Source organism: Diadema antillarum, unplaced genomic scaffold, assembly GCF_040938485.1.
Source record: "Diadema antillarum isolate AM-2024a unplaced genomic scaffold, OU_Dant_1.0 seq00000829_RagTag, whole genome shotgun sequence".
Taxonomy (NCBI): domain Eukaryota; kingdom Metazoa; phylum Echinodermata; class Echinoidea; order Diadematoida; family Diadematidae; genus Diadema; species Diadema antillarum.
In genome coordinates, this window is record NW_027271705.1 from 122748 (window position 1) to 136163 (window position 13416).

A 13416-nucleotide genomic window follows, 5' to 3' on the forward strand; every position below is an offset into this window, starting at 1 on the left:
CCTTCCATGTATTTCTGGGAGTAGGCTCAGTGGAGAAATGCACTAATGCGACGAGGTGTACAGGGCGAAGTGGACACACAGAAAAATAGTAATCTTAGTTCAATTTAATTTAATTCCATTTCATTCAATTCAATTCAATTCAATTCAAATCAATTCAATTCAATTTTTATTCTTTTTTTTCCCAGCAAAACACAACACAGAATAAATCAGGAATTATATGATAAGCATATGCATTCGACTGTGCAAAGGATAGAGGATAAAGATAGTAAGATCTCCTGAAGCCATTTGGGCGCCATACTGTTACCCGCAAAATCTTTCAGGTGGACCACAAAACATCCTTTCCAGAAACTCGCGGTCATCAACATGGAATCCTGAATGAAACTCCTCTGATCCGGTTTCGGTACCCACAGCTCTGGATGGCAGAAATAAAGGGCTCCCTCTAGATTAGCCCCTGGTCTGATCGCGGGGAAGTGTGAAGCATCTTCTTAAGCCGTTGCAATAATGCATAATCATTTCCTCTCCACTAAACTGTTCCCATCACTTCTCTGACAATGGCTGCAGTGTGTTCCCAAAAAGCAGACGTCACATGTGAGAATTTTCATTGATTTCTCGCGAGCAATTTGAACCTCTATATAATGTTATTACAATCTTCTTCTGTTTTACGTCTACAATCCAAATTCAAGACTTCAATGATTCCCTAGTGCCACGTCCACTTTTATTGCAAGGAGGGAAAAGAAGAGAACTGAAAGGAAATTAATAGAACATTAGAAATTTAATAGGATCAAATACATAACTAATTCCCTCTTGATTTCTTTTAATCGAAATAATGACAATATAAACGTTACTTTTCATAAATCACTTCAACATGTTCAAGAGGTAGCAGAGTAGACTTCTTACTGCATTCCACTTTGCAGTCATTCTAAACGAAAAGTATGATACTCATAAATTGTTCGGTTGAAATATGTAGAATGTAATTTACTTGTGAATGTTTCTGGAAAATTGTCAACGTTTCTTGTTTTATTACAGCTTTTAGACACTGAAACGCTTTTATTTGTCTAATTCACAAGGTGATCGATTGATCAGTCAGTTTATTAATGAGATGTAAATCAAGTACGATATCTTCATGGACTTTTAGTTTAAAATCAAATTTACACAAAGTTTGTGGTGACTAGCATTTCGTTCATTTTTTTTTTCAGTTGGCACCTGACTACTTTATTCTTATCCACACTCTAAGACAGCTGTAGTAGCACCCCGTTATCTTAACACTTTGTGGCTTGCTACAAAGTTTTTCCCTTCGAGAATACACCTCTTTCGGTCGTGATGGAATATACAGTCGGTCACCTCACGCTAAGGATGTCGCCTCTCTGAGCCACGGGGACTGATAAGAGCACACTGTCGACTATAGAGGTCGCATTGGACGAACGTCATGATGCCTCGACAGTTCCCGGAGACTTTGAGCACTCAGGTAATAGACAACTTCCTCTCTGCTCATGTTGTTATGGCAACGGCTTCCTCTCGCTGCTGACGATTGCTAGTACATGTATTTTGACTGATGTCACAAAGCAGGTTTGTTTCCCCTCCCCACTCACGTGCCCCTTTCCTCTTCCCTCTCCAGTGGGGGGTGGGGGAGGGAGTCGCGCTGTTACAGGTAGGTCACTTTCTCCCCTCCCTCCATTTTACAACAAGAAATAATTATCAATGATTTCTCGTTTTTGTTTGAATATCTTCCTACAGAATGAAAGTTTTAAGACAATCAACTCACATGAACTACGAAAAATATTCCCTTCACGCATTATTCAAAGCTGTCAACTATTATACCGTCACAAACAAAGACTTGTGAAAGTAAATGAGTTTACAAACCCTCTTTTTTCAATATCAAGCCGCTCGCCAAAACTATTCATCTGATCCAGGTCACTCATCTGCGTTAGCAACTACTACTCCCCACATCAGGGAAAAATGGTTGTTCCTTTTTTTCGATTGTGGTTGTAGATTTTCACAAATAAAAGACATAATTACATTTTTAAAACCATGTCATTTCAGGACCTCTTAAATTCCTCGTTTTTAACTTTGATATTTCGTAGGTCTGCATTTTACGCTTACATGCAGTCAAACTTACAATAAACTGAGACTCAATAGTTAATGAACTGCTGCATTGTCTAGTGAGTCAATAGTGGTATATAAGATAACACATTCCCCACATGTTCATATGACTTTGATAAAAGGAAGCACTTCGGTCTTTCAAGATTATCGTACATGTTTTGTTGCCGCAAGCCAAATTCTACAAAGCCCCGACATTCGACGTCAGACGGCGATTATAACTCTTTGCTGCATTTTTCCAATAGTTCCCCCCGAACAGGAAACAAACAAACCAACAAACAAAGCTGTAAACGCCATAACAACCGAATTGTCTTACTGTCTTTCTGGTTTGAGTTGATGATACTTCCGTGCGGAGATTTAAAATATATATATTGAATGAAAAATAAAACTATCGCTACATTCCACATCATTTTTGCTCATATCTTTTATAAAGAAAACTGGAAGCAATACCGCCTCAGAAACATGTTTTGCTGATATCAAGGAGAGTGATTACTTGTAAGGCCCTATATAGTCATTTCGCCCTCTGTTTGACTATACAGAAGATATGTCACAATACGTAGCAGGACATAGCAATCAATATACAGTTTTATTTACCCAGGGTAGCTCTTCAGTGTTAGCACTACTCTTCCAGAGGGCCCTGCATTTATCATCCGTCCATCATAGGTACCCATTTTCACACCTGGTTCGAGAGGGACGTCATGGCTAAAACATTTCGGGTTTGTTAATCCAAACATTTGTAGCATTATTCCGAAGGGTCGTTAATCCGAAAAGAAAATAGGGTTAGTAATTCCAAAGGTCTGTTAGTCCGAAATTGAATTAAGGTTCGTTATTGCAAAGGTTCGGTTGTGTGGCAATGAAATAAGGTTAATGAACCTTCGGAATAACGAAGTTTATTTCATATTCAGACTAATGAGCCTTTTTTCATCTCGGAATGACGAACCTTATTTCATTTTCGGACTAATGAACCCTTTTTCATTTCGGAATGACGAACCTTATTTCGTTTTCGGATTAACGAACCTTCGGAATAACGAACCTTCGGAATAATTGAACCTTCGGAATAACGAACCTTCGGAATAACGAGCTGTAGCCAACATTTTGTCCTAGGACGTAAGCTTTTGGCAAGATTCAAACTCGGGACCTCCGTCTGAATGTCGAGAGTCTTCTATATCGAGAGTCTTCTATATCTACTATACACCACAGTGCTCTGACATAATGCGTCTTTTTTTTCTTAAATATTATCCAATCCCGTCCCGTCCCCTTCCTTTTCTCTTTTCTTTCTCTTCTTATAGACTGCATATTTCCACCTTTCATAATCTCCACTACATTTAACATACATGTGCGTACTCGTTGTCCATTCATGGGTTGATATGATTAATTTCTGTTCTGTATCTATCGTCTTCGCTAGTTCCTTTTTCAGTCGTTTGTTCCTCAGCTGTACAATGTAAGGTTTTTGCACTTGACACAGATAACCTTGCACAGAAAGGAATAAGACATAATAAGGCAAGACATTAACAGACAAACAGGCTGTGATTTTTTTTAATCGCCGATTTAATATCATCAAATAGCTGTGGCTATCTATGGAAAGGTGAATAAGATGCCCGGAATATGAATAACAATTACCTTAATATTCGTCACAAGATAACATCCAACGCCCCAGACAGTATCCTTGGAAATGAAAATCCTTCTTATTCTAGGTTGCTTGTAAGGTTCTGATCCTGTAAAACTATACCCTTGTGAAGACCGAAGAAGGACATGTTCAATTTTTTATCATTATTTTTTTTCTAAGTTAAGATCACGCTTCTATTGTTCATCGGATTTATGGGGAAATAGTATCGTCACCGCAAGGTGATTGACGTCATAGACAGGTCAAGGGGGAAGGGAAAATTACTGTGAACGAAAACTAGGATCTGGTGAGCACCAACCTCATGTCTTATCGCACTTTTTGCTAATTGTTAATGCAGACCAAGAACAACTGATGAGCGGTAACGAGGTCATCGTAGATTAGCTAATTTACTGAGTCATGACACCATATAACAGTAAACATTTCCCAGGATATTTCACGATTTATTTCATTGATGTAGTCACGTGCATAAAGTATCCCACTCGACAATTCAACGAATTTCGTCTTCCCTTATTCAAATCAGTACATACCCAAAGTCATTCTTTTATACTGGACCCAAACTTTTGAATAACTTTGACAACAGCTTGAATGGCCGGATGTTGTAGTTTTGATTGAGATGGGGATTCGGATTCTAATTTTTTGTGAGATAATTATAGAGCATACAATTCTTAGATGAATTCAAAGCTGTTTTGATGAAAATTAGTTTTGAAATGACTGAGATATCAATAACAAAGTAAAACAAAGTGGCCCTGATAAAAGTTGGGGCCCACCTTTCATCAGTACGTCTTTGTGTTTAGATATCGCAGCTATATCAAAACAAATTTTAATCGAACAAACTTTAAATTCCTTTAAGAATTGTATGCTCTTTCATATTTCATAGGAGGTTTCCCATTACCTCACAAAAAAAGGGAAACTTGAAGTCGCATCTCAACTAAAACTATACCATCTGTTTAAAGGAGTTTTCATCTTATTTTATTTATTTGTTTTATTATTGTTTTTTTTTTTGCTTTCGGCGCATAACAATAGATATTTTTGATGTGATAACATTCGTGCATGCACTTGCCATGACGATGGATATGCGTGTTTTATTGTGCTGATGATGATAATAAATGATAAACCATTTTTATAGAACATTCTTCTTTGCTCCTTTTGATTTCTTCTGTCCTCTCTCTGGACTGTGTGTGTATGTATCTGCTATTGCTGCTATTGTGTGTGTGTGTGTGTGTGTGTGTGTTATTACAATCTTTTGGTTGGGTAACACACATCTCATCACATAGTGCCTACAGGTTGTAACATTGTTAGATTAGTCTAAATTTGATTTGTTTTTTTTACTTTGATTTTTTTTTACTTTGAAATAATTACAGTCTATGATGATTATTTTTAGATACATATTTGAGTGATCCACGTATTACAAGCCCTGTTTGTTTTTTTTTTTTTTTTTTTTTTTTTTTTTTAGTGGACCACTCATTTCCATTCTTACTTTTCTGCCAACCTTACAGACTATGCAATGTTGGGTTTTTTTGTGTGTTTTTTTTGCTTATTCTACTTATTTGTACATATATGTCTTTTATATACTTTACTATCAGCATTGCGTTATGTACTGTTTTTTTTCTTACAATTTATCTAACAATATGACTGTATAAGACATGCTTTATATTTTCTTCCATTCTTTGTTGGTTGGAAATAGATGAACAATTCAATTCAATTTAACTAAATTTTTTCAATTCAATTATAGAATTGACAAAATTGATTGAATTGATAAAATTGAATCGAAGCAACAACTTTCATATACATGCATGCATGCATTTGCATTAATTTATGGATAGAAATAAATTGAATTGAATTGAATTGAATTGAATTGAATTGAATTAAATTGATTCATACATCAATAATATATGGACATATATGGCAGTGCATAAAACAAATAAAAAGAAGTCAAAATCAGTATAGTTGCAACAGACAAGAGATAATTTGATCAGTAAATGGAAAAAAAAATAACGGAAAAAACTATGAAATTAATTTGTTTGGGGTGGCTCTTTATCATTTTTTTTTACAGTTCAAATAAACAACAAACGTATGGACCCACCCCCCTTTTTTTTTTTGGACTGAAAATTTTCCAAATAATGGTACCAAAAAGGGTTCATTTCAATTTCTATTCTTAAAATGTAAAAAGTTCCCTCGCCGGAGAGGAGGATCAAATCCTCACCCTGTGCTATTTTCACTTCCTCTCCTCACCCAAGAGACTGAATATCTTTTTATCCCCTATCCCCATTCCCTGGAAAAAGTTCCTGCGTAGTAGGTAGCTACCATGCCCCTCCTAGCCCCTATCCCGTTTGGTCGCTTCACTTTCTCAGAAAGGTCCATTATTTCCAATTTTGACCCTCTTGAAAACTTTAGATATGGAACTGTGTTATGTGCATGTAATTGCTTTTTGTTTGTTTATATGTTGATGTGAATATTATCAATTTTGTCAAAGTCTGATCTATGTTATCCGGTCATGTCCCATCCGGATAAGCGATTTGTGAAAGTCATAGAATTAAAACATTTCACTGGAAAATTGATATGATTTCTATTGGGAATATAACTAGATTACGTGAGATTTTTAGTAGATTTAATTGTGTTTGAAATCACTTTTTTCTGTGTTCACTGCTCGAAGGCGTCCGGATGATAGAGAAGCCCGGATAAGAGAGGACCGGCTAATCGAGGTAGGACTGTATAGTGATTTCATTGGTACAAGTTGAAAAATACAACAAACTGAAAGTTAAACTGAATACAATGTATGCAATTACAATCATCCTCTTCTAATTATTACTTACCACTGTTATCATCATCACTACAAGCCCATTATAATAATATTGATGGGGTCATGACGTCATGAGGTTCGTCACTATATTTGGTTGCGCGTGTAGTTTGTTTATTTGTCGCTATATCAGCATGAGATGTGAAGTGTGACATTTGATGAAGGCATTTCTACTCTCCGAGTAAAAAAATAATAACAAAAGCCATCAGCTCGACACTAAGAGAAAGAGACGAGAAAAACCGAGCGTAACTTGGAATGGTCTACTGCGGAAGGTGTATAAGTTGCTCATCTGCTTTATTCATGTCACTGAAATATTGAACTTGCAACCTCATTTAGTTATAAAGCTTCCTCTGTTTACTGGTGTTGCTTTTTCGGAGCCTTTTCTCTTTTCTCTTTGTTTGTTATCATTCATTGTCGCCATTGGTTCTCACACACCAACAACAACGACAACAAAACCAACATCAAACTGTTTCCATTACCGTCAGCTCGTGTTAATTGTTAGGAATTAGGTTGGAAAGTTCTGATGATATTCATCTTTTTCTTTTTGCTCACGCAATGTTTGCTATGTAGTCAGACAGATGCAGCAATCCAAACTATCATTTTTTTTCTTTTCCTTTTCCTTTTAAAACCTGATTGTACGACGGTATTCATGAAAGGTGTCGCGACTATTGAACTCTGACTATGTTCCATGAGACCGGGAGAATTGTCGGCTACCTTAGACTGACGCAATGTGATTAACAATAATGTAATGCCCACGGAATATCTTAATCAATGTTCTTCCTTTCGTCAAACTTAACCCTATAAAGCCCGGGGGGTACATTGTGCCCCCTTCCAGATTTTCATTTGCCACTCCTTTGCCCTTAATCCAATTTCAACCAAATTTGGTGACTTTTCTTTAAATCTTATTACAAACATTTTGATATAAAATTGTCTATATTCTATATTGCTGGTCGCCATGGCAACCATAAACTGACAACCATGTCAGTCAGATTTTGCATCTTTTTTCCTGTTCCAATTTCAATTAACAATATCACAGTGTATGAAATGGGTGCCTCTTGGCTGAAAGTTGCTGAAGAAGCAAAATGTGAAGTAATTATTGTCCTGGAATGTTTTCCTTATTATTTCCCTTGTTTTATGTAACAAAGTCATAAAACAATAGATATGATAGAGACAGTTAAAAACAACAGCATTTTCCAAAGATTGCCCTTCTATTTTGTGTCAATTTCATTCCTTCACCCACGTTATGCCTGTTAGTAATATCACTAATTTATCATATTATCCATCTGCAAACTCAAATTTCCAATATTATGCAAATATGAAATGTCATAACTATACATGTATTTATCCAAAACATTTCGTCACAGGTCTCATAATGTACTTCTTAATGTTGTCATGAATAGTGTCCCAATTTGATGACTCTGAGAAATTTCAACCACAACAAATAATAAGGTTCCACTTGCTTATCATTTGTGGCAAATTTGAAAATGACTGGTCTATAATAAGACATATGTAATGGGGATAAAGAAATCCTACAGAAAATCATGTTTTAGCATACTTCCTTTGTATTTCCATATATTTTGGTAAATAGCTCTGTTATCAACAATTTGGCTTTGTACTGTGATTATTTGTAGAAGCCAATGTCGTGTCCAATTGATGCCAATGCTTTTTCTGTATTAACTTTTGAAGCAATCATTATAGTGCAACGAGTTGATCTGAATGTGATATGTCAAATAATATGCCTGCACATAATTATATATGTTGCAATGTTCCAAGAGGAGAATGAGATGATTTGCCATTCTGACGTGTGGTATACTTTCTCACCCTGAGCCCTGAGCCCGGCCCCAGTATCAGCTTGGAAGTGAAGTTTCTGAGTTCTGAAAGGACGCAACGCTGCGCTGCGCTCAGGAAACAGACTGCTGAAACGCTTTGGCGATTGTGGGTGGTGATAGGATGGGGGACAGCATGGCTCAAGGTGCACCACTCAAGTTGACGCGTTTACACGATCTCGCCCTATGTAAAACATTGGATGCGTTACTTCTAACTACGGGAATGTCTAACTTTTTAGGTTGCTGATTAGTGCGCATAAATGACCATTCTACAGTAGGGTATTTACATAATAGGATTTCTTTTTATGCCATTATCTCAGTTAAGACGTAAAATGAGGGTCTTGATGGTTTACTCAACAGGAATACCAGGCCCTCATCATACAGGCATGTAATCATCATCAATTATATAAGCCGACGCTTTATAACCTTTTAGGTTTGGTAAACAATGAATCAGAAGCTCCCTTTCATGAGCATTACAACCACTTAATTGCAACAAATCTTGAATAATTTGTTGGAAAGGTAATGCCTCCGCTTTTGAATTTATTGTTACAAAACAGGGAATTTAGTCAAGACTAGTAGGCCTACATGTCTGCTGGACGGTTGTTAGGAGATGATTATTGTACCCTAATTCTATTTGCTTTATGATACATGATATCATCATGATATTACTCTAAAAAAAAAAAACATTCGTTTTTAATCAGTCTAGTCCTGCTATGATATACATTGTTTAAGATTGCTCTTCTCAAAGTAAATTTGAACAAGGAAGTTTAAAATCACATTTTATCATAACGATACACGGACTGATAACGGACTGTTCGTAATATGGTAAATAAAGGCGTATACTAGAGCATACTGTGATCATGATATGTAACACTTCATAACCTACCTGAAATACATGAGCAAAGCTCTCAAGCACACAAACAGAAATAGACTTTGATAAAATCACCATCACAAAGCAAACAACATGTGTGGTCGTGGTGATACAAAAAAATCGACTGATGTATCATGTGCCAATCACAATGTGTTATGTCAAACCAACTAAAATTCCCTTCGTTCTTTCTTTCGGAAAAAAAAGTTTCATAACGAGAAGATGTAATATAGCTACATGATAAAATTCTGTTAATCGGTGAAAGTGATAGTTTGTTCGACCTTGTATAGAAGAAGAGGTGACCAAAGGTATGCAATGAAATGAGGTAATAAGACATCCTCAATCGTTGGTTTTTGTCATTTGATAGGACATACTCGGCTCGTAATGTACTGTCATGTAATGATACAACATATGAAAATTAGCTGTAATCAGACAAAGTCATGCAAAAATAAATGAATCGCATCAAATTAACTCGATACCTAAAGATATGAAAAATACAACTTCTTATAGATGATGAATAAACCCTAATATCGTTTATATTTTTTTCCTCTCAAATTATCATGAACTATAGCAGGAATACTACAAAGACTGTTCGAAAACGGTCAAGCTTATTTCAAATTCAGTGAAAATAATGGCCTTTAGGAAGATTTTCCCTAAAAAATTGGGTTTATTTGTAAATAACTGGATATTTCAGAAAGAGGTAAAGCAAATGAGATGAATTTGGATATTACACTGGATGCAAAGTTTCATACATGACTAAAGAAATTATTTTATTTTTTACTGCAATCCAAGAAACGTTTTATTTCTACTTTGTATTCATTATTGTAGTTATTTTTTTCACTTTTACCACAAGTGTTATCTTCTATTCAGTATTTTCCAGTATAAAACCAATGCTGTTTAAGCGATGAATAATGACGTTTGGCCCATTAGAAAATGTTTAGAAAACGTTTAGAAAATGTTTAGAAAATGTTTAGAAAACGTTTTTCCCATTAGAAAATGTTTACTTTGGCATAATATAAGCTATGAGAGCCGCGAATAGAGGATAAGGGCAGCTGAATATTATATTTACCTGTAACCCTTTTACTCTCCTTTTTCAAGGTATCCCAATCATAGAAGACGCAACTGGAGGTTGAAATATCAAAAACAGTGTAATATAGGACAATGATGTAAACATATTGTGCTGCTCTACGGAATCATGGTTGTTCGATTGAAGTTTTTCTCTGTCAAGAATGCATGGAATTAGGCGTTTAATTATCAAGCGTGAAATGAGCAATAATGTAATATATATAAATATATATATATATATATAGAGAGAGAGAGAGAGAGAGAGAGCAAAAAGTACTCCCGTCATTCTCAGTACTCATATATTTCGTCACTAACATGACTAACCATTTATCAATTACTAATTTGGTCAATTATTATTGATACAATTATCGCATAGAATGTTTGAGACCACACGAGATGCACTTGTGCTACAGCACAGTATCCTTAACTCGTTTGCGCTGTATTATCACAACCTAATCAACACGTCTCCCTTTGGATTTTAGAAATTGGTCTTTGGGTTATCAGGTGCAACTTCCCTTCTAGACGTCCCTGCGGCGTGATGTCTATGTAAATCATACTTGTCGCGTGAACTCATACAGCGTTTGGCTATAGTCTAGCTAAATTTACCATTAAAGTGGCATGACATGGGCAAAACTTGCTTCTTTAACTGTAGGAATTAACAACTGTGAAGGACAATTTGATATTTATAGAAGGTGAGACCCATTTTTGGGCGCACCAGGGAAATTTGGGAACATTGCCATACATTGCGCATACACATAGGAGCCAAATTCAAGCCTTAAATTTTTGCATGAAGTTAGATTAAGCGCCTGGTAGTTGGCCAAAACTTGGTGAACGAATTTTTAGGTCCGAAAATATTGCGACAGAGCATACCTGGTATTTCTCTGGTGGGAAGGGTGAGCATTCAGAGCGAATCAGCATTAACAAAGACGGAGAAACAAACAAACAAACAAACAAACAGACGGACAAAAGCTAGCAAGCAAGCAAACAAACAAACAAACAAACAAGCAGAACAAAACCCGGTCTTGCTTTGACCACATGTACACATTCGGTGCAGTCTGCTTGTAAAATTTGACTTTTACAATCATCTGCAATTATTGTGCTTTCTGGTTCTGAAGCAAAACACCAATCAACAAATGGTAAGCATTGAACGTTTTAACTTTCAGTCTAAACATGCTGAAAGCAGATGATTAAAAAATGATAAAATTTCAAATTGGTTCCTTTCAGTTTGGAATGTAGTTTTATCATAAGCGACTCGGCGTATTTTTGTTCCGTGTAAAGATGAATGTTTATTTCATCGAACAGGTTTATTTCATCGCCTACATCAGTCATGTAGGCGAGTTTGAGTGAACCTCTGAGAAATGACCTCACAGTATGTATAAATTGTTTCCTTAAAACGAGTAACATCTCCTCGGCTATGGCGACAATGACATATCTATACTTGCAAGCCTAATGAATAAATGAACTTAAACGTGGACTTTTTGACCCTCATATACCAAGCGTCAATCGAGTAGGAGCAACACATAAGGTCTTTGTCATGTATTTCCTAAAGCAATAAGGCGGAAAAGGGAAAGGAAGAAATATTTTTTTCGGTCATTACGTCATCATCCATCCACGCACGAGACAGCGCACCGTATGGCACCGCTTGGTTCGAATCGTCACTCACTGTAATAACCCACTTCCTTACCTTTTTTTCCACCTCCTCCTGATATCAAAACCCCACTCATACATAATTAAGACACTGATTCCTCATCGAGCCCCTCCCGCGAGTATGCACTTTTTTGATCCACCCTACCTCCCTCGTCATCACTAATAAGTGTCCCTCCCCCCACGCACAAAACTTCCCGCTCTTCAGGCTGCTACGCAAGACTTAGCAACGGCACAAGTCCGCAACGCCAAACTCTCATAGCCGTGACGCATCCAGCAGTCTTTAAAAACGTGTCTTCCCCGGCAAAGCTGTCAGTCTCTCTAGGAACAGTCAACCCACATACGGGCTTACCCTCGTGGCTGAACCAAGTATTGATATCTGATTGCTACTTTAAACACGCAAAGTGGTGAAACTTTTACCATGGCAAGGTTACGAACACTCTTTCTCCTTTTCGTTATCGGTAAGTAAATGAAGATTTTGCCTCTATCTTGTTGCTTTTTTTATTCCTATAATTTCGTCTGCGGTAATTTTCAGTCAAGGTCTTTTATTACAGAGCACGCATTATATTTTAATGTTGTGTATCTGTCCTTCAGAATGAGAGAGGACACGTGGGAAACTTGAATGCTTCCATGAAAAAGCAGATTCAAAACGGAATAAAAACTTGGAAAATAAAAGTGATAATGAAATGTTTTATATCATTTTGCTTTAGAACACTAAACTTAGTGCTGAAACCTACCAGAACTGAAATTCATCGTGAATTATTCTTTCTTACCATGTCTTTGCAGGGCTTCATCAGAAATAATAATATGAAGGACAATACAAAAATATGACATCTTAAGTAGTATCATCATAATAATCATCAATGCTATTATTGTTATCATTATAGTATCATCATCAGTAGTAGTTTTGGTAGTTGTAGTAAAAATGATGGTGGTGGTGGTGGTGGTGATGGTGGTTGTAGTAGTAGTAGTAGTAGTATTCTGATTACTATCATCATCGTAACAATTATAAACCACACAACGGACTGACACATGGTGAGAAATAAAAGCATAAGAATCTTCAAGCGCTGAATGGAGACTTTCCGAGAACAAATCGGCCACACATTATTCATTGCCCGATTCAATTAAAGGTAGATTTTATTCTCTTAATACACTGTAATGATTTCGACAATGCAATGGATTTATTGATTTTTGTGCGTGTTTTATTGAGAGTTAATGCTCAACGAAATATCTATGTTCGCAAGGAAATGGAACAGGCATAGGCCTACTTGTAAAAAATGGAATGACACTTGCCTTGTCATTTGGACCAAATGAACGAATAGAGAATATCAATAAAAGACGCTGAACATTAGAAAAGACAGAGAATGCATTAGTGTTTCTGAAACACAATGTAGGCGATTGCGACTTTAAAGCGAACTATCCTAGTATTGAACCTTGTTCTTGAGCTGGCCTAACATAAATGATAAAAAAGGAGCAGTTAATTATGGTTTTGGCA